The sequence below is a fragment of the Pinus tabuliformis genome, chromosome 8 (genome assembly GCF_031772625.1).
Source record: "Pinus tabuliformis cultivar Carrire ecotype Pingquan chromosome 8, CPIR1, whole genome shotgun sequence".
NCBI classification, from domain to species: domain Eukaryota; kingdom Viridiplantae; phylum Streptophyta; class Pinopsida; order Pinales; family Pinaceae; genus Pinus; species Pinus tabuliformis.
In genome coordinates this window covers 1,033,058,488-1,033,073,490 of record NC_142294.1, presented here as the reverse complement: position 1 = coordinate 1,033,073,490, position 15,003 = coordinate 1,033,058,488, and positions in this window count along the sequence as shown.

The following is a 15,003-nucleotide window of genomic DNA, read 5'->3' as shown; positions in this document are numbered from 1 at the left end:
AATAGCAATTGAAATACTATTTGTAGTGCAAATGGGACAAATGTTTGGCCTCACTCTGTCTCTCTCAGTAGTTAAATTCAGTTTGAATGAGTCTGCTGCGGTTGCACGAACAGAGCTTGGTTTTTCAATGAAAATGTAGGCAAACAAGGCTCGGCTAGTATTGTTCGAGTTCACAACTGTCAAAGGGGCAGGTGCAAGGATTTCTGCCGGTGAATTCAAGAGTTTTTTCTGTTATAAGCTCTTTTGAGGGAAATAACAGACAAAGCAGGTACGTGAAGGATTTATAGCGGAAAATACCTGGTGAGGAGTAGGAAATGGTCACGGATGACTGTGGAAATGGCGTGCCGCCGGTCTCCTGGTCAGGTTCTGCAGGTTGGTGGACTTTGGACGTGAAAATCGCATGCAGGCGCAACAAAGTCTTTTATAAGAAAATGGGAAAAAACACGAAATTTCACCATATTATTGGTTTTTTGGAATTTTGGCGCGTTTTTCTGCTGACGTCAGCATGACGTCATAGGTGGGGTCAGGGTCGGCTGACGTCATAGGTGAGGTGGCGGGCTCTGATTGGTCCACGGGATGGTGAAGTGGCAGGACATATCGGCAGACGGTCGGGCGCAACGGTTGACGTGACGGCGTGGTGGCAGTGATGTGGGATGATGTGGAGGTGACATAGTATAGGCGGAATAACCGAAACCGGAAACAGCCAGCGGTTTCATATCGCACCGCTTATGGTATGGGGGAGGTATCTGTCAGACGTACCTCCGATGAGCTGTGGTGGAGACGCGTGGATGCCGAGTGACGTAACCTTTTTACGGATATCGGAAGGTATCCGTCGGATATGAGACCCGCTCCGATATCAATGAGGACCGTCGGATCTGGGGGGCCCGATCCAATGGCTGTCGGGGCAGTGATGTGATCGGCAGATATGGCGGGTAAACAGCGGACGTCGGAGCCGCTCCGATGTGATAAGAGCCGTTGGATGTTCAAGCTCCGATCGGACGGCTGTCGGGGTCGATGACATGATCGGTGGATACGGCAAAGGCGCGGCATTATTTAATATTTATTTTCTTAATGCGCGCTTAGGCGGAGGATCATCGAGGTATGGTGTTTAGTAAGGTTTTTCAATATATTTCGAAAAAACAAATACGCGCCGAAACTTTGGTTAATCACAAAAAATGGGTTTTTGTGTATTATTTGGCAATTTAGAGCGGGTAAGGGTAAAGTAAGGTTTTTACAAGGTTCATGTTTGCAAATGGGGTGAAATGGGTTAAAAATGGATTCAGAAAGGGGGATGAGGGTTAGGGTTAGGTTCATCAACATGACCAGGTGTCATTTGATCCCTTTTTAGAGAACATATGGCTATAATGCCAAGGGGAGGGATATTTATACAAAATTTGGGGTTTATACACCATGGTGTTAATATTAGTAGGGGAAAGGTGATATAGGGGATTTATATAGTAAAGTTAGAGTTAATATGGATGGGGGGGGAATGAAGGGAGAAAATACTAAGTTTATTTGTGAAACACTTAGCTTAAAGAGTAGATCAAAATGAAAAGATTTTTACACAAGAAATGTGGCTTGTGGAGGAACAAGAACCACCATGAAACCATAATCTTCCTCCATGAATCTTGACTGATGAGGGAGTGTTAGAAATGAAATGAACAAGGGGAAGAGTGAGGTTAGACATGCTTCCTGCTGCAACTTGATGAAGAAGAACACCTTCTCAATTGATTGACTTTGCTTTGGAAAACAAAGTTAACACACCTGCAATGGTAAAGATAACCTTTCTGCAACCCCAACTACTTACCCAGCTACTTGCCTAGCATTTTTTATTTCTTCTTGGAGGGTGCACTTGGACTTGCAGACCCTTACTTGCCTTTTCTTTTCTTTGGCTTTTCTCTTGTTTTTCTATCTACTTCTACCCGTATTTCTTCCAAGGTCCCAGATTAAGCTGTTGGGAGCGTTTTTTTCTCTAGCTAAACTACTTGTCTGCCAAGATTAAACAGTTTGGACAGACTTCCTTCTCTAATCTATAACTGCAAATTTAAACCATGGAATGATCCAGATTAGACTGTTGGACCATCCATCAAAATTTTAAGTACATACCAAGCTATAAGCACAGATTGGATTCTCTAGGAAATATGTGATCTTTGAATCATCAAAGCAGAGCATATTTGGACCTTTCATAGCCAATCATGAAATATGAAACCTATTGGTATAGGTAGCTAACAGTGGCTCCACATGGGGATGGTTTTTCATTTGAAAGACCAAGAACAGCAGGTCAGAATGCCTTGGCCCTTGACTGTTTTTATGAACTTGAAGTTTGCTGCCTTGAAATGCCAAAATTGTGTGCTTCTCTTCTTGGTAGACCTCTGATTCTTTTCACCTTTTGCTGATAATTAATAACACTTGAGAAACTGCATTTTACAATTTAACAGAAAGTAATATATACATTTGGGTATGTACAATGGAAGCTCATGCTGTACTTATGGGTGGTATTCAAAATAGTGCTTCAGCATCCTGCCATTCACAGGACCTTCATCCAAGTCAGTTTCAGTTAGACTTTTAAGGAAATAGGTATTATTACCTTGTACTGCTTGGACAGCAAATGGTCCTCTCCAAAGGGAGTCAAATTTTCCATGCTTTCCTTTGTCTTCCCTTCTTGCATCCCACTTGAGGACTTTGTCTCCCACACTGAAATCTTCTGCCTTAGTTCTTCTATCAAAGGCCTTCTTTAATTTCTCTTGTAGCACTTGAACTCTGCTAAAAACTTGATCTCTTGTTTGCTGCAGACATATGATTTGATTTATTCTCCTTTGCATATCATTTGGTTCAGCTTGGCTTTCTTGAAGAAGCTTCATAACAGGCACTCCTAGTGATGAGGGGAATTTGGCCTCTAATCCATAAACCAACTCATATGGGCTGGTCCCAATTGATCTTTTGGTTGTTAGTCTATCTGCCCATAGGGCATTCACAAGCTTCTTATGCCAATTCTTTTTGTTTTCTTCAAGTACTTTCTTTATGATGTTTACCAGACTTTTGTTTGATGACTCAGCAAGACCATTTCCTTGGGGATAGTAGGCAGTGGAATGGCCCAGAGTGATGTGAAATTTATGGCAGAAGTTCACCATTTTCTTGGATCTGAAAGCAACAGCATTGTCTGTTATTATTTTGTCAGGACAGCCAAATCTGGCCAATATGTTGTTCTCCAAGAACTGAATAATTATCGAATCATTTGCTTGTCTGCATGGGGCAGCTTCAATCCACTTAGTAAAGTAGTATGTGGCTGTTAAGATTCATCTATGTTGGCCTGAAGATTAGGGATGAATTTCCCCAATGAAGTCCAATCCCCATTGTTGAAAAGGTCTCTCTGTTGCAATAGGCCTTAAAGGAAGTGGCAGCAACTGTCTCTTTCCCTCAAACACTTGACATTTATGACATGAGGTGATGAATTTCTTGACATCAGAGAACATGGTGGGCCAGTAGTATCCAGCCCTTAGTATCTTGTCCACAGTGGACTTCCAGTACAAGTGTCCACCACAGTCTCCTGCATGAAACTCTTGCATGATATTGTTAATTTCATTTTCAATTAAACAGTGCAGCAATATACCTTCATGGTTTTTCCAAAGCAAATTTCCATCCATCACACAAAATCTTGATGTTTTCATTTTTAAGAACCTACACTTAGTTTTGGACAGTCCTGGGGGAGCACACAGGTTTTGTAAGACATAACAGATATCAGAGTACCAAGGAGATTGTTCAAAGGCTACATTGATCTTTGGAATCGCCAGCTCTGTTTCACTGTCCAGCTGATTGATATCCAGGGCTTGGAAATTTGCTTCTGTCATTAACTTGGCCAGACCTTGCCCTTTTATTAGCTTTGTAGGTTTTATTTCAATGTCAAATTCTAGTATGTTAGCAATCCATTTTCCTCTTCTGCCCTCTAGGTTTTCTTGAGTGAGTATGTCTTTTACAATAGGACTTGGCACATATGCTGTGACATGGGAATAAAGGATATAAATCCTAAAGTCCTTGATTGCTTTGACCAAAGCATAAGCTTGTTTTTCCATGATTTGATACTTCAAAGGTGCATCTCTAAGAGCTTTGCTAAAGAAAGCAATTGGCTTCTCATTTCCTTGGTCATCTTTTTGTAATAAAACAGCAGCAATAGTATGCTGAGAGGCGAAAGAGAAAATAATAAATTCTCTGTCAAACTGAGGATTGGTCAAGACTGGGGTTTGGGTAAGGGCCAATTTTATACCTTCAAATGCTTGATTGGCTTCAACAGTCCACTTCACTTTTGAATCCTTTTTCAGCATGTTATTTAATAATCTGATTAGTTCTGCCAAGTTTGGGATAAACCTTCTTAAGAAATTGATTTTTCCCAAGAATCCTTGTAACTCTTTGACATTCCTTGGGTGGGGCATTTGTAGGATAGCCTGTATCCTATCTGGGTCAATCCTTATGCCATCCTTTGAGATGATGTGTCCTAAGAGCTTGCCTTCTTCCAAACCAAATAGATACTTTTTGGGATTTAAGGAAATTCCATATTTTCTGCATTTTAGGAAGATCTGTCTTAAATGTTTTATATGTTCTTGGTCTGATTTTGAGAAAGGTGTAAGGTCATCTAGGTAAATGACTAAAAAGTCATGAATCTCTTTGGAAAAAGCAATGTCCATTGCTCTTTGAAAAGTTGCCCCTGCATTCTTCAATCCAAAAGGCATCTTTACATATTTGAAAGTTCCCCATGGGGTTGTAAATGCTGTTTTTTCCTGATCATCAGGGTGAACTAGGATTTGATTGAAGCCTGAAAATCCATCCAGTAATGAGATCCTTGAGGCCCCTACCACTCTTTGGAGAATATGATCCATTTTGGGTAAGGGATAGTTGTCTTTGAGGGATACTTGGTTGAGATTCCTCAGGTCCACACAGAGCCTAATTTCACCAGTCTTCTTTCTTGTAGGGACTAGGTTGGAGATCCATTCAGAGAATCTGATTGGTGCTATGATGCCTGCTTTGAACATTTTTTGTACTTCTTGTTCCATTGCTGGGAGAAGCATGGGATTGATTCTCCTCAGTTTTTGTTTAAAGGGCTTTTGATCAGGTTTGAGAGGGATAGTGTGCTGGATTACAGAGGTGTCATAGGACTTTAGGTCCTCATAGCTCCATGCAAAAACATCTTGGAATTCTTTGAAGAGGTCAATGTATTTGGGCTTTTGGTCAGGAGGTAAGGAAGCATATAATTTAATTATCTTGGGCTTCTCACTTGTACCTATGTTGCACTCTTCAATGGTTGCATTTAAGGGCTGCATTTTTGGCTTTCTGGGAATATCATTTAAATCAAAGATATCCTCTAGTGGAGTTAGGCCTGTTGGTAGGAAATTGTCTTTCAGCTCTATGATTTCAGTTTCAGCATTGGCCAGTTCCTCACAATTGATTGATTGAATTTGCTGAATGTTGTCCTTGTTGAAAATAGTTGGATTTAGCATTTGTTTTGCTGTTCTAGGTGATATTGGGTGAGCAATCTGTTGAAACTGTATTTGTGATGGACTTGCTCCATCAAATATTTGTGATTGACTTGCTGTCTCAAGTATTTGTGATTGACTTGCTGTCTCATTGTCAATATTTAGTCCTGCAAATTCTTGTTGCATAGTTAAAAAATGATTTATTTGCTTGTCATCCTCAAATACTTGCCAATCATTAATATTGTTTGGAATTGAGGGTCTGTGTTTTACCTCAGCTGTAAAACAATGATGGGGCTCAAAGGGAAACTTGCAGGTACTTGCAAAGGTGGCTAAACTATGAGCATGTAGATTGTGGGTTCTGGGAATTTTAGTAATTTGGAATTCAGAGAAAAAGTTTAGTACCTCAGCAACAGCAGACCTATAAGTCCTTAGTCTTTTGTCATTGGTGACAAAGTTTCCTTTCACTTGTTGGATAACTAAATCTGAATCACCCATGATTGAAACCCTGGCAGCTTGTAAGAACTTTACTAACTTGAGGCCTAGTAAAAGAGCTTCATATTCTGCCATGTTGTTAGTACATCTGAAATTCAATCTATAAGCTCTGCCTTCTGCATGACTATTTTCTCTATTGTGTACCCAAACTCCAGCTCCTGCCCCTAATTTGTTGACTGAGCCATCAAATTCAAGGAACCATAGAATATCCTGTTGGGAAGGAGATTTGATGATCTGTTCATGGACTGGCCATGTGAGCAGCAGTTGTGGTTTTTTCTCTGGCTTGTCTTCTAGGGCAGTCTCATCATTTGCTTGGATGTTTTGGACAACTAGGGCGGCAGCAACATCTAGTGTTAGATTGGCTGTCGTTTCATGGGTGACAATACTTTCATTTGCATCTTCCTCTTGTATGAATATCTTTGTTTCAACCTCACTTTTTTGGGGAGTTGTGGTGTTATTGAAAAGAATGTATGAGTCTATGTCTGAATGGATAGCATATATGGGAAAGTTTTGAGGCCTTTCTTCACTGCTGACCATGTATTTCATAAGTGTTTCTATGTACAGTCTTTTTGGTTGCCCAAAAACAGAGATGGTGGCATATGACATGTCTAATTGTAGAGAACCTTGGAGTTTAGCTCCCCATGATCTTGATAACAACATCCCATACTTAGGTGGGATATCAGCAACTACTACATCCATTAGGATTGTCTTGTTTGGGTATTGAACTAGAGACACACATAAGTCTTTTATGAGACCTAGACACTTGACTTGGCTGGAGTCAAAGGAAAACAGATCCTTGTATGGTCTTGTTATGTCTAAATTCAATCTCTCCATGACTGCTTTTGGCATGAGTTTGTGAGAGGCACTTGAGTCAAACATTGCATTGTGTAATATTTTATCATGAATATGTAAACTGACATAGAAAGGCAGTACCCCTGTGACTACTGTTTTTCCATCCACTTCTGGGCCAAACAGGAGTTCTGGGGTGTCATCCATCACGTTAACATCATCTTTGTTACTAGTGAGTTGAAGGGACCTTTTGATCTGTAGTTTGTAGATGTCATGCTTGGCTAGTTCTGCAAGAGGAATTGCTATCTTTAATTTGCCAATTTCCGTTTCTAGATCAAAAGGTTTTTCAGATTGGGTCTTGGGGTTATAGGTGACAGTCCTTTCTTTGTTCATTAAATCTCCTTCTAGATTTTTATCTTGACTTTGAAACTTATCCTTTTTACTCATCTCTTGAGGAGTAACATTTAAATTAGGATGAGAAGATGAAGTAGCCACAGGCTGCTGTCTTAAGGACAGTGGTTCAGTGATCTCTTCAAAAATCACTTCTTCTGTAGGTGGTTTTAGTTTGTCATTAGGTTCTGTGACTATAATTTTTTCAGGTTGCTGGTTATCCTTTTTCTTTTCAGGCTGGTTAACATTCACAGTTCTGCTCCTCAGCTTGTATTGTTTATGGACTTCATAAACAGCAGTGTCATAGCCTTGTTTGAAGTCAAAGGATTCACTTGATCTAGTTTGGAACAGTTTGATTTCATCATCCTCATGATCTTCTTGTGTTAAGAAAACTTGACTTTCACCATCTAGACCCATTAAATTAATCTCAGGATCTTCATTGGGCTCTGCTGATGTGGAAGTTTCTGCATAATTTTCTTGGAAAGGGGGTCTTATTTCTTGTTCAGCACTAGTTTTGCCAATGCCTGGGTTTTGAGTTCTCCTAAAGTTTGGATTCCTAGGAGGGTTGTTTTGTGGTGCTTCCCATGATGATTTTCTTTCAACTGATTCCACTCTATCACCTAATCTTTTCATTCCATTTAGTATGGCATCAAGCTTTTGATCAAAGGCAGAGGGTTCCTCTTTAAAAACAGTCCTCTTTTCCAACCTTGCCCTGTTTCTTTTGGCAATAAGGTTGGCTTCCACTGTGACAGCAACCCTTTGGGCCTCTTCCAGGGATTGACAGTCTCTTTCCTTCAACTGATAGGCCATGTCAGGGTCAAAACCGTCAGGGAATTTGTACAATGCTAAATCAGGAGGAGGCCTTAAATTTTGTGGAATTGAGTTATATACATTGTTGAATCTTGCACAATACTCCAAAACAGTCTCTTGGGGACCTCTTTTGATAGTGTCATATTCCCCAAGTATGTGCAGAGGATCTTTCTTCTTCTCCCATCTACTAGTAAAGGCTTGATACAGTTCAGCAGGAGTTGTAATGGAGTTTGCATTCAGGGATCTAAACCAGGTTCTTACATCCCCAGTTAGGCTTTGAACGAACATCCTCATTCTGACACTGTCATCATCTATTTCATAGGTCTCGAATTGGTCTTGCATCCTCTTAGCATGCTGGGCAGCTGTCAGAGGGCCATTGGAGTCAAAATATGAAATTTTGGTTTGGTAATCTTGGGGTAAAACTGCAGCATTAGCTGGTATCTGCAAGGGTGCATATCTATTGGCCATATTTACAGGATTTGGAGGATGAACAGGGGCAGCTGGGATAATAGGAACAGTGGGTATCACAGGGGTAACAAGTAGGGGTGAACCTAGACGGTTGGTCAAGGGGATATGTGCAGTGGATGAAGATATGAGAGGGGGACTTTGAGATGTGGATGGTGAGCTAGGGGAAATAGGGGTAGACCGGAAAAGGACCTTGCATGGAGTAGGGACGAGGCTGGGATGATCTGGCTCTGAAGTCAAATCAGCAGGTTGCTCCTGCCTTTGCTGCCTCCTAATGTTTCTAGGGATGGTATTCGGATTATCAACAATGATGGGTGGATTAGGATCAGGATTTGCCCTAGTGTGCCGTGGATTTTTCTTGGGAGCCAGCTTCTAACTGTTTTTTGGGATTTTGCAGGAAATTTTTTTGTTATCTGAAAGGACTGGATGAAGATTTTGGAATGGCTATATATTCTCAGAGCTAAGATGAAGATTCCCTAAACAAGCTCCTCCCTAAAGCTGTTAATGTGATACAGAAACAGATTAAAGGCCTCTTGGCTGATTTCAGGCTTGATAGTAGCTATGAAAATATATGGTAATTGAAAAACCTCAAGCACTCCCCAGTGGAGTCGCCAATTATGTTAACACCCAGGTTGTTCCCTATGACTCCCAAGGGAATACGGCCGGGGTAACCACTAACCAATCTTTGGATCACAGTTTCTAGCCAAACTATAATCAGAGAGGGCTCTCTCTTTATGATTTGTCTCTGTTATGATGGTATTTTAGGCTAGCTATTATGCTCAGGTTTTGGTTTATGTTTTGGTTGAAGGATTTCTTTCAGGTCTTAAGATGTAGTGTTTAGAGAGTGAAATATCATTGGGAAATGGAGTCTGGGGTTGTGAAATGATTTGATATGCTTGATCGGTGGTGTCCAAACTGCAGGGCCTATTGTGTATCTTAGATAAACAAATTTAGCTTAAATGGTGATGTATGTCAACCAATAGAAAGCAATTAAGAATTTTCTATTAAGCTGGTGAGGTGAAAGTGTAACACGCTGCACAGGAGCAAAACTTGAATTCCTGTGACAAAGGTCACTGTGAAAGATGTATTCTGTAAGTGCAGCAATTAAGAATTACACTTATCAAGATTGCATCTGAAGAAGACATTCATTAACAACACAGATTGAACTCAGGGTATTCACTGAATAAATCCTGAAAGTTATTCTTTTTCCCTGTTGCTAAATATTTAAAGTTAGATAACATATGGATTTTAACAAACAAAATACATAACAGAGAGAGGTACAGAGACTTACTGTATGGTGAAATACACAGGAATCCAGCAGTTTCCAACAGACACCAGTACGCATTCAACACTTCAGAAATCCGAGAAATTCCATCACTTTCTTTATTAACTTCTGAAAGGATTACAGCATAAGAACTTCTTCAGGAGAAATCAACAACAACCCTTGCAAGCTCATGCGAAGGGGATTTTATAGGAATGTTTATACAAAATATCTCAGGCATTGAGTCATCTGAGAGAGAAAATATCTTCATAAATTCGTACAGAAAGTAGAAAAGAATTTATTACAACTTTGAATGCAGCATAAATGCTCTTTAAGTCTGTCAGAGGATAATTTGACCTTTGGAGGTCATTGAGTCGGTTGAACCGCTTTGCTTTAACGCTGAAAAATGTGTCTTTACTTTTGGCTGCGCTGTGTATTCTCGGCTCTGCCACCTGTGGTTTTCTATTTCTGCTTTGTTGGCCGATACATCTGCTGAGTTGGCTCAGCTTTAATCTTTGCTGCATGCTGATTTTGTTGAACTGTGCTTTGCATAATGATTCATGTTTTCAAAAACAAAATTTGGTGAATTGCTTACTGTCTATAAAATTTTCTGTATTGCATTTGCCCACCAGACTTGTGTAGGGAGTTGATGCCTGAGGATTGCATCTATAGTTTCCTTTGCCTCTGTATACTTGAAGAAATTGGGAGCCACCCCAAACAGGTGATTGATCTCATTCATTATAAAAAATAGATTCTCTACTCTGTTATAGAGACTCTGTCCTGTGGCTGGCCCTGTTTCCTCTGAGGTACTGGGCTTCTCATTGATCTGACTAGTGGCAAATGTGTTGACCCTTTTGGCATACTGGTCATGTGTGAACAATCTCCCTGCGCTGTTCAGTAAGCTAGGGAGCCCTCTGTTTTCTAACACCTGAAACTTTTCCAAAAACCTGTTCACCTCAGTCTGCATATCCTAGGTTCTTCTTTCCAATGTCTGCACTAAGTTTCTCAGTGTGAGAACCCTTTTGATCAACTGAATGTGCTCAGTTCTGTTTGGAATTCCCATGGCAGCCAACTGAGTGCTTGTCCTATTGTTAAGCACATTGATCATCCTGGTGGCTATCTCAGGCATGTTGCTCAATAAAGCTCTTGATCGGTGAACCTCCTTCTGTGCCTTTGGGATGAGCTCTAGTTGCTCATGGATTGTCTCAATATATTGCCATTGCTCATTGATAGATTTACCAATGTTAGCCCACAACACTATTTTAAGCTCAGCCACCACCTTATCCAACTTGAGCTCATTCTCTAGCTCTTTGATCTTGTCTTTAAGGGCTTTGATTTCCCTGCCCTTTTCTGCCACTTCTCTCTTTGATTTATCATGCCTGTCGTTGAATTTGGCTAACTTTTCCCTGGTCCCATTTAACTCTGTCATTTGAGCTTCCAGGATTTGGATTTCATTCTTCAGCTTTTGCATATCCAGGATTTGGGCCTGCTCTATAGTTGTTGGCGCTGCTGAAGTAGATGTTGCTGTCTGTTCAGTCTGTTGAGGAGGAGGAGCAGTGATAGGAGCAGTTTCCTCGAGATTGATTATCTGAGGAGGAGGCTGAGAGGTCTGACCCTCTTCTCTTTGTTTCAATGCTGCTTGCAGGGCCGCTTGTGTAGCCTCAGATTCTCCCAATTTCTCTTGTGCCTGAACAAGCTGTTTATAAATGGAAATCAACAAGGCTGTGGTATCCTGCTCATGCCTTTGTTGGGCTACCTCATCTGTCTGAGGGTGAATGGTAGCTGGGAGTTTGATTTTCTTCCTCAAGGCAGCCATGTCAGCATCCCTCAACTTCAAGATTTCCTGTATTCCTGAAATATCTTTGGGATCATGCCCAATTTCAATGATTATGTCTTCCAAGGACCTTATTCTGTTGTCCTTCGCCTGGGATGATGCCCTCTCCAATTCCAGCTGAGAGGCTGTGGCATTAAGGCTGCTCTCTAGCTTGTAATTTTCTAATGTTTTGTCTGCCAAGGAGGCATACACCATCTCACCAGTCTGTTTGTGCAGTTCAATTTTATCCATTGGGTGTATGTCTTTGGCCAGGACCTCCAGGTTGGTCCTGAGGTAATCTGAGGCAGATTGGGGATGCAGTGCTGTGGGCATAAAATGACTCATGATCATTTTGCCTTCACTTACATCAAAGGCAGACATGAGTCTTTGCTGATTGGTGGGAGCCATGTTTAACAGATGATTGTACAGCTGTATCTTGATAGGATCACTCCTCCTTTTGATGTCTATAAATTGTTGTTTGATGCTTACTTGTCCTTCTTTTTGCTGGCTGGAGGAGCTGACCTCCCCTCCCATAGTCCTGTCCTGTTCCTGCTGGAAGGAACTGGCTGAGGCTTCTCTGCTGGGTGGGCCCATGCCCAATGCTTGTCTTATTGCTATGTCATCCTCCGAAAAGTCATTCAATCTTTGTCTTTTCTCTCCCTGGTTGATAGATGAAGTCAGAGGAGTTTCTCTATCCCTTTTTCTGCTTAAGTCCTCCTTCTGTGGAGTTTGGAGGACCGAGGCGTCAATGGTGACTTCTGGCCTAGGAGGCACTATGTTCTGAGCCTGTTGCTCAGTGGAAGTTGGAGTATCAACTACTCTTTCCTGCTGTAAGGGCTGTTGTCTGTCATGTTGCCCTTCTTCTTGCTGCAATTCTTGTTGCTGTTGTTGCTCTGCCTGCTGCTGCCTTTCTTTATATGCCTGCTCTTGAGTCACTGGAGGTGACTGCTCCTTCTCTTGATGTGGTTGCTCTGTCTCCATTTCCTTTTCTTTGCCTTTGCTGGATATATTTTCAGTGGCCTTGGTAGTTTGCTGTTTGGCAGTTGAGGAGGATGCAGCTGCTCCCACTTGTGTGCTTGGAAGTGTGAATACCTGTGAACAAAGTTCAAGGTCAGCCATCTTCCTTAGATTCCTTAGTGCCCTTTGGTTTAGCTCTTCTTGTGACATGGGCTCTTCTAAGGTCCCTCTCCTCCATTTGTCTTGGTTTGCATATTTTTCAATGTGAGGGATACTATGGTGATCATAGGCAGATAACTTATATTTGAGCCTCCTCATAGTTATAAAATGATTAGGGTCATAGGGTGCCCATAGGAAACCGGTTTGCAAGCCAAGGGACTCAAGCATTCTATCTGCTTCCCTCCATCCTTGCTCTCTCTCGTTATAGATAAAATGGCCAAGTTGGCTTTTCACCTTTAACTGTGCTTTTTTGCCTTTCCCTGAAAAGTGAAGCACATCAACCCGGCCAAATTGCCTAAAGTACTCTAGGGCAAATAGCCTTATAGGCACATACTTAGGTAATCTGAATGGAGGCAAATCACACCCATATATCCTGATGACGGTGTGGTTTTGGTAGAAGTACCAATCCCCAATGCTATAAGATTTGGACAGCTGTAGAATTCTCTGCATGTCATCAGTGAGTCTTGGAGGAGGCGAGCTCATTAGCATTGCCATAGCTGGATGGATGAATAGATCTATGAATTCACAGTAAGTGTATGGAGACTCAGGTGTAGTGTGGAAGACAGAAGACCAATAGACCACTGATCTGGGATTGCCTTGGGCATCCACTCTTTTGATTGAAAAATGAAATTTCTCATGTTGATGGTACAAGATCAAATGGTAAATGTAGGAGGTGTATCTGAACATCCTTTCTCTCGCCAAATTCATCAATTGCTCATGAATCTTGTCTGATATGTAGGTGGCATAGTCATAGCAGATTGGTGACTTGCCAGGAGCAAACGTAAGCATCATTACCAGCACAGTTGCATCAATATGCTCAATTGAACTATATCCCAAGATGGGACAAATCATATCTGCAAGGTCTCTGCCCAGCTCATTGAGATATACATGACCAATTGGAGGGTACATCACAATGTCAGAGTTAATGTATAATTGATTAAGTTTGATAATTTGAGCATCTGTCAGTTTAGCCCCTTGTTTTATCAGGTTCACTAGTGACAAAGGGACCAACTCCTTCTGAGGGTTGAAGCAAAGCATGTCTCTGATAGCTTGAGGGGTAACATAGAAAAGTACTGAACCAGATGGGTCAACAACAGCCCTCTGAGAAGCATCATAATGTTCAGCACACAAGTGGATTAGTTCAGGGAACTGGTTGACCTGAGGGAGCTTGAAAATAGGGAGGAAAGAGTCCCATATGCCCAATATATCTGTCCCATTTTCATGCTTGGCTTTCAACTCATTCAACAGATGAATGTGGAATTTGCTGCTCATAAACATTTCTTCTGTAATTTGGTAATCCATATCTGCCAAGGCTTGCCATTTCAAGTTCCTTTGAGGGGCATTCAGAGGCTGAACATTCAGTACTACAGGTGTCTCCATTGAAAAAGAGGATTCTGAATTGAGTGCAAAGTGGTTTTAATTGAGCAGGACAATATAGAGGAATGTCTCTTTACCAGGGAGGTGAATTTATCAGGAACAGAGAGTAGTTCTAGTAAATAGCAATTGAAATACTAGTTGCAGTGCAAATGGGACAAATGTTTGGCCTCACTCTGTCTCTCTCAGTAGTTAAATTCAGTTTGAATGAGTCTGCTGCGGTTGCGCGAACAGAGCTTGGTTTTTCAATGAAAATGCAGGCAAACAAGGCTCGACTAGTATTGTTTGAGTTCACAACTGTCAAAGGGGCAGGTGCAAGGATTTCTGCCGGTGAATTCAAGAGTTTTTTCTGTTATAAGCTCTTTTGAGGGAAATAACAGACAAAGTAGGTACGTGAAGGATTTATAGCGGAAAATACCTGGTGAGGAGTAGGCAATGGTCACGGATGACTGTGGAAATGGTGCGCCGCCGGTCTCCTGGTCAGGTTCTGCAGGTTGGTGGACTTTGGACGTGAAAATCGCATGCAGGCGCAACAAAGTCTTTTATAAGAAAATGGGAAAAAACACGAAATTTCACCATATTATTGGTTTTTTGGACTTTTGGCGCGTTTTTCTGCTGACGTCAGCATGACGTCATAGGTGGGGTCAGGTCCGGCTGACGTCATAGGTGAGGTGGCGAGCTCTGATTGGTCCACGGGATGGTGAAGTGGCAGGACAGATCGGCAGACGGTCGGGCGCAACAGTTGACGTGACGGCGTGGTGGCAGTGACGTGGGATGATGTGGAGGTGACGTAGTATAGGCGGAATAACCGAAACCGGAAACAGCCAGCGGTTTCATATCGCACCGCTTATGGTACGGGGGAGGTATCTGTCAGACGTACCTCCGATGAGCTGTGGTGGAGACGCGTGGATGCCGAGTGACATAACCTTTTTACGGATATCGGAAGGTATCCGTCGGATATGAGACCC